The sequence below is a fragment of the Meleagris gallopavo genome, chromosome 5 (assembly GCF_000146605.3).
Source record: "Meleagris gallopavo isolate NT-WF06-2002-E0010 breed Aviagen turkey brand Nicholas breeding stock chromosome 5, Turkey_5.1, whole genome shotgun sequence".
Taxonomy (NCBI): domain Eukaryota; kingdom Metazoa; phylum Chordata; class Aves; order Galliformes; family Phasianidae; genus Meleagris; species Meleagris gallopavo.
In genome coordinates this window covers 49,294,290-49,300,572 of record NC_015015.2, presented here as the reverse complement: position 1 = coordinate 49,300,572, position 6,283 = coordinate 49,294,290, and the positions used below count along the sequence as shown (strand labels likewise).

At 41.6% G+C, this 6,283-nt stretch overlaps 1 long non-coding RNA gene across 1 annotated transcript in view; it reads left to right on the top strand.

Annotated features, from left to right (window-relative positions):
* LOC109367888 overlaps positions 1 to 986 on the top strand; it is a 17,235-nt gene extending 16,249 nt beyond the window's left edge. The window contains exon 3 of the long non-coding RNA XR_002115441.2: positions 208 to 986. This is a non-coding gene — a long non-coding RNA (uncharacterized LOC109367888). The remainder of the gene's footprint in view (positions 1 to 207) is intronic.
* The last annotated feature ends 5,297 nt before the right edge of the window (positions 987 to 6,283 follow it).

The window sequence follows — 6,283 nt, the reverse complement described above, 5'->3', positions numbered from 1 at the left end:
TATTTCCCTTTCTGTAATTGAAGGATTTTTTTTTTTGTCTACCCACAGTAAAAATGGGGAAAATATATTCCTCTTTTCTTGATAATGTTCTTTAAATTTATACTAAGCAGAACAGACCTAGTTCTTCTGCATGCCTGTCCCTTCCTACATGTGGGACTTGAATTTGTACATACTGTATTTCATCCTACCTTTTTTTTTTTTTTCTAGGATATATCTCTGCTTTTTTGAGACTACTTTATATTCAGTGATGGTCCATCCTGGAGCAGCCTACCCATGCTAATGCTATTTGTGAATATCATAAACATTTTTTCTATTCCATTTATGAAATTGCTGAGGAAGATACTGAAGGGTGAAGAACCCTGCAAGGTTCTGCAGAGTAAATACTTCTAGTCTTACTGTGAGAAAGTGCCACAAGGTGAGTACACAATGTGCCAGTGTACTTCCAAAAGGTGAGACAGGGAATATACCCAGCTGCCCCACTCCTCTCATGCTGGCAGCTCTCACACAGGCACAGCAGCAGCTCAGCCCTTTCCTGGGCACAGTGCTCCAGTGTGATTTTGTTCTTCAGGCTTCGCTTAACACATACATTTTCAAATGGGAATGTTTTTCTGTGACAAGAAAGGAGGAAGTCATGGGAAGTTTAATTTTTGGCAAAACAGCAATTTCATTTGGAATTTCAGGAAACATGAAAATATTGTTGTTTTTTTTTTAACCTCCAGTTGTTGATTTTCAAAATTAGAATTTTTTCTTTCACTTAGATTTTTCCTTTCCTCTTCTTTCATAACCTCCCCTCAACTTTTCCCTCATCTGCTTGCCAGGGATATTACGATATTTAGATATTACTTCCAAATCTTCCATTTTCCATTGTCTAACCTTTGAAAACTTTGATTTGGAGAAGATCGTGGATAGAATTAAAAAATAATAATAATAAAAGCCAACAACTGTGAAACCAAAATGCTGAATTTACTGGGATGTATGTGCAGCCATGCTTGTGCAGGGACATGTAGGAGAGTACTGGTTAGGAAAAAAAAAAAAGTCACTTGGTGGCCAAGAGGAAGGAACAGGAAAGTAAGGAAAAAACAAAAGCTTCTGTGGTTTGTAGAAAACACCCAGTAAAAGGTGGGGAAGAGGAGCTGACCTATTGCTCTGACCTAGCAATACATACTCTATTACACATCTCTATAGGACTAAATACATCATTTTCATGCCACTAAGACTTCTTAATGGCCAAACCACGGTATAAAAGCCCCTCTTAAGCCTTTTTACCCGTATTTTAAGAGCAGTGAGTTTGCTAATCTCAGCCCGCCCCAATAAGCCTGCTCCCTGCCAAAGGTGATGATTTAAGACCATCTTTTCAGCAACCCTACAGAAATAGGCTGCTCACTTCTTGTTTGACAGCATGATGGCATCCATAGGTAGCACTGTGTCACAAGTGCTAGTTTCCCACATGGCTGTGTGTGCAACCAACATCTCAGCAATGAGTACTCACTGTGCAAGTTGAGCTGCAAGGTTTTCTGTAGGGGGTTGCAGGGTTTTGGGGCTCTCATCATCACCTCAAATGTTAAACTTTGTGAAGTCCCAGTTTGCACCACTGTCTTTATGCTGGGACGAATTGCACTGCATTCTGCATTAGTGAGAACAGTGTTTCCAAGGAATGTTTTTCCATATTCCTATGCTCTCTACTCTCCTACGTGCTCAGAGGTTTATATGGGATATTTTTTATTCTTTTTTCCTTCCTTTCTTTCTCCATAGATGATGTTTTTCATTAGAAATATTTTCTGGATAAAAATGTAGGATAGATGTGAGCTGAGAAGCTACAGCCCAAGCTTCTTGAAATCTGTACTGGTTTGGATTGAGTCTTGCCTCTTAAAAAGAAAACAAAGGCAGTCCTATCTTCCCTGTAGATGGAAATGCTTTCCTGGTTCTGCAAAACTGGAAGTGAGGAGGCAGCTTCTTTCATGCGGGGGTGAGGACAGAAGAGGGAAGAGAACATCACATGGATTTTATGCTCTGACTTACTGGCAGCATCTTTGAAGACACCTTTTTGCTCGGATGGGAGCAAAAAATATAAATATGGTAGCTTTTCTCTTCAAGCCCTGTGAATGCTGAAACGCAGAGCTGCTGGTTTGGGTGCACAAAGGCTGAGTCAGGCCGTGGTCTCAGATGTTGGTCCCAGCTGAGCTCTGCTGGTAGAATCTGTGGTCCATCATCCTTAGCTTTGATCCGGAGTTCTCACTGATAGGTGTTCCCTAAGAAATTTTCAGTTTTACTTCTCAAACAAGAATTGCCCTAATGTTGATTAACTCTGAACCCTAGGTGGTAGGTCCTGGAGAACTCTTCAGTGCTCTTGCACAGAACTCTGCTGTGTATTGGTAGCACAAGAGTAAATGGATCCAGGGTGCCCCAGCACTGTCCTACTAGATTTTACGATGTGTGAGGTTCTCTGAGCATCACAACACAGTATTTATGCATTTTATGTGCTTATTTCTGCTTTCATCTTTTGCCTCTTCCACAGTACCAAATAAATTAATCAGGGAAAGCTTATTGCACCAAAGCTATTGCAATTCACTGCAAAAAATGTTGTACAAGAAGACAGAAGATACTTGATTCTACTTGGCCAAATCTTGCTGTTATTACACTGGTGTAAATCACCATCCAGTCACTGGTCTTTGAGAGGCTTTATGCCACTAGAAAAGACTGCCTTGCTAAAGTATGTGCCTATCCTGGATTCATTTGTCTTCTGACTTAACCAAGTAACTCATACTTCAGCAGTCTCTCAGAAATCCTTAGGCTGTGGCTGAGAGGGGCTGCTAATTTTGCTTGACCCCAGCAGACAGATCACGCCTAAACCTTCTGGATTTCTTCCCATGTTTCCTCTCTATAAAATGCATATTTAGCCATGCTAGGATTTAGTCTCCTGCCTAGATATGTTGCTTTGTTTTGCTGTCCTATTTTTTTTTTCTGTATTTTGAATGGTTCTCTAAGAACATTCTGCTGTTGTCCAGCCTGATGAAATGTATAGCTGGAAAAACTTTATGAAAACGGAAGAGGTAAGGTAAGTCTGTCTCTGTCAATATTAAGTAAAATTACTTTAATGCATTTCTATGCTATTTTATTTCTGCATATAGTTTTTCCTTTCTTCAGAATCTGTCCTAAAGACTATTCTTAATTTTAATTTTTTTTTTTCCTGTCATGTATGTGCTACGTTTGTTCTTGCATCATCATGTGCAACTGTCCTGGCTTCCCTGATGATCCTTGCTACCAGAACCATGACTTCACGTGTTCCAATTGAGATCATTTGTTCACTGCACTCTCCTCTCTCTGCACTTGCTGGCTCTGAGACAACATCTTAAACCTTTACTTTATGCATAATGCTCCTTCTGCTGTCTTTATCCACTGTCCAGCTTGCTTTCTCTGTTATCTGCAGAGCCAATTTCTCACTCAAGCAAAGTGTTTACTTGGTTTTGGGGAGACACCTCAGTTGCCTTTAATCTCTGCCATGTTCTTACCACATAACAGAACCTCTCTGTTCTTATTCTGCTTTCATTTATATAACTGAACAACCTCTGTGTTATTATTTCCTGTGCAAAGTTTAACTCAGCCTGATTCTTGGCAGTCCTTGTTGGTTTCTGAGCCATGATAGTCAGGAATATCATCACCAGCTGCACTTATTTTCCAGGCTGTTCCTGGGGCAGTAAAGACTCCCATAGTGATATGATTCTTCCAGCACGTCTCTGCCCAGTATCACTGCAGCAGTGTTTGTTCCTGACCAGGTGAAACTACAGTAGGATCCCAGCAAAGTCCCACTAGACTGTTGTTCCCCCCAAAATAATATGACTCGACAGTGCTCAATCTGTTTTTTGTATTCTGCCAAATTATTTCTCTACAACCTGTCACGGTGTGTGCAGAAGCTGTAGCTTTGTCTACTGTAGCTTCACTGTGGCCTCTCTGGGATAGAATCCTTTCTTCAGTGTTTGTGTTGCAGTCGGAGCTACCGCTTCTTCACATCCCACAGTAGGGGAATCTTAACTCTGTGTTGTTTCTATCAAGAGATGTTTCTACCAAAACTGTCTTCCAGGTGCAGCTATCACTGGCACGCCGATTGCAGTGCCTCATATGCCAAATCTCCTCCAGTGAGACTTGCTTCAGGGAGCCTACTCCTCTTGGTATGGGCTATTGTTTTGGGAGTATTTCTCTTTTCTTGTTGAATGAAGGTCTGTTCCTCATTTCTCAGCCTTGTGTAGCTGGAGATTCTGGGTAGGCGCTTGTATGGTAATTACACAAGACAGTGTTGACTGAATAACCTAAGGCATGGCGAGGTAGGTGACTGCAGGTGCCTCTATCACCTGCTACTAATTGGCACACCTGTTGCACAGACCTGTCATACCACAGGATGTAACAGTAACAAATGAAATAATGGTAATTGCAATCTTCCTTCAAGCTATCATTCAATTTACATTTTAATTAATTTTATAAGTCTCGTAGTTGTGAAATATTGAAGCAATTAAAGGTATGAAGGAAGGAACATGTCAGTGTCAGTTAAGGATAGTGAGTTAAAGAGGAGAATTTGGTTCAAGACAAAATTGATACAAACAACAGTGCTTCGCGATTTCTAATTCTGGCATGGGACATTTTCTAAGCTCTTTGAAAACCTGAACAAAATAAGCCACAGTCCTAGAGTCTTAGGCATTTTGCGAGACAACTACTTTGCTTAGTTTTCAAAGAGAAAAACTGAAGCAGAAGCAGTTGAGAAACATCAGTTTATCTGCAGCAGAGTTGGGAATTAAGTCCTGACCTGTTGAGCAATGCAGGCAGGTATCTTCCTTACAAGAGCATTCTTCTTACCAGCACGCAAAAAGTAATTATATAATACTTGTGTGTTTTTGTGAATGTGGTCATGCTATTATTACATAGGTCTCATAATCTGCCCTTTGGCTACCAACTATTTGGAGTACTCAGAGAAGGGCTGTTACTAAAGAGAGCATTGCTAATTCTTGTGATTATCTTATTTACTTTTATTTTAAATCCCTGTTCCTACATGTTGAAGCTTTACTTCTTAAGCAAAATCTTCTAGCTTTCACAGGTGTGTAAAACATTTGAACACTGCTCCTAGCACCACAGAAACCAGAACATTAAACTCAAAAGAACCTAAATATGTTTTTGAATAGTGTCAAACATATCACCGTTCTGTTTTTTAAGCCACCTCAGCAATTCTGTAGGATAGATTTGGGACTTTCAGAGCTACTGTGCATCAGATGGCAGTGGACCTAGAAGCACAGAGCAGCTCTAAGCAGTGATAGTCATGCCAGCAGTGCTTTGTCTGCAGAAAGTGGCCAGGGTTTTTCACCACCAGTAGGCATTGGGCTTGATCTGTGCTGAGATGTGGCAAAGATGTGACATCATGATTCTGTGATTCCGAGATTAAGTTCGGAAAAGATGAGTAATATCACCAAGTCCAACTGTGAATCCATTCCCATTAAGCCAAGCTCCTTAGTGTCACATCTCCATGTTTTTGAACACCTCAGTCACTGCTTTCAACAGGCAGCTCTCTGCTCCTATGTGTGTTCTTATAAAACCTATAAGGAATGATATGGGGCAGAAAGCTTTCACTTCACTTGATCTGGGCAGCTGTGCCCTGGCTGGCAAGTGATGGAGAGAACTACTCCTCACATAGATTTGGTCTCAGTGCAGGGAGGTGCTGAGCAAACCCAGGGAGGAAAATGCTCTTTCGAGGGCAGAATTGCCATGAGCAGATTGATTTGTAAACATCATTTACTTTTATTCTGTCTTAATTTGATTCTTATTTACACCAATGCATTCTTTGCTGTTAACAAAATGCAGCTCTTGAATTTTACATGGCTTTACATAGCAGATACTGGCTGTGAAAGGATGGGAACTGACCTGAGTTTTCTGCAGGGTTTTGGGCTCTGTTCCATAGTTGAAAAACAAGAACCATGATGGCTGCCACTGCACTGGGGACCAGCATGGCACCAGCTGGTGGTGGGGCTGGTGGTGGGGCGGCCAGAGAGACATCTATCTTTGTTCTGGAGGGAAGAGGCCTTGTGGAAAACAGAGGAGAGGTGGGATGAAAATTGAGCAGGGAGTACGTTCTGCAGGCCAAGCTTGCCGCAGCTGCCAATGTCATCAACTGCAGGCCCACGGTGCGGCGGGAGCCACCCTTTCCAAACACGGCAGAGGACATTGGATGCTCTCCCAGAAACAGAGCTGCAAACCCACCCAGAAAGCTCACGGCACAGGCAAAGAGAAATATTATTCTCCCATA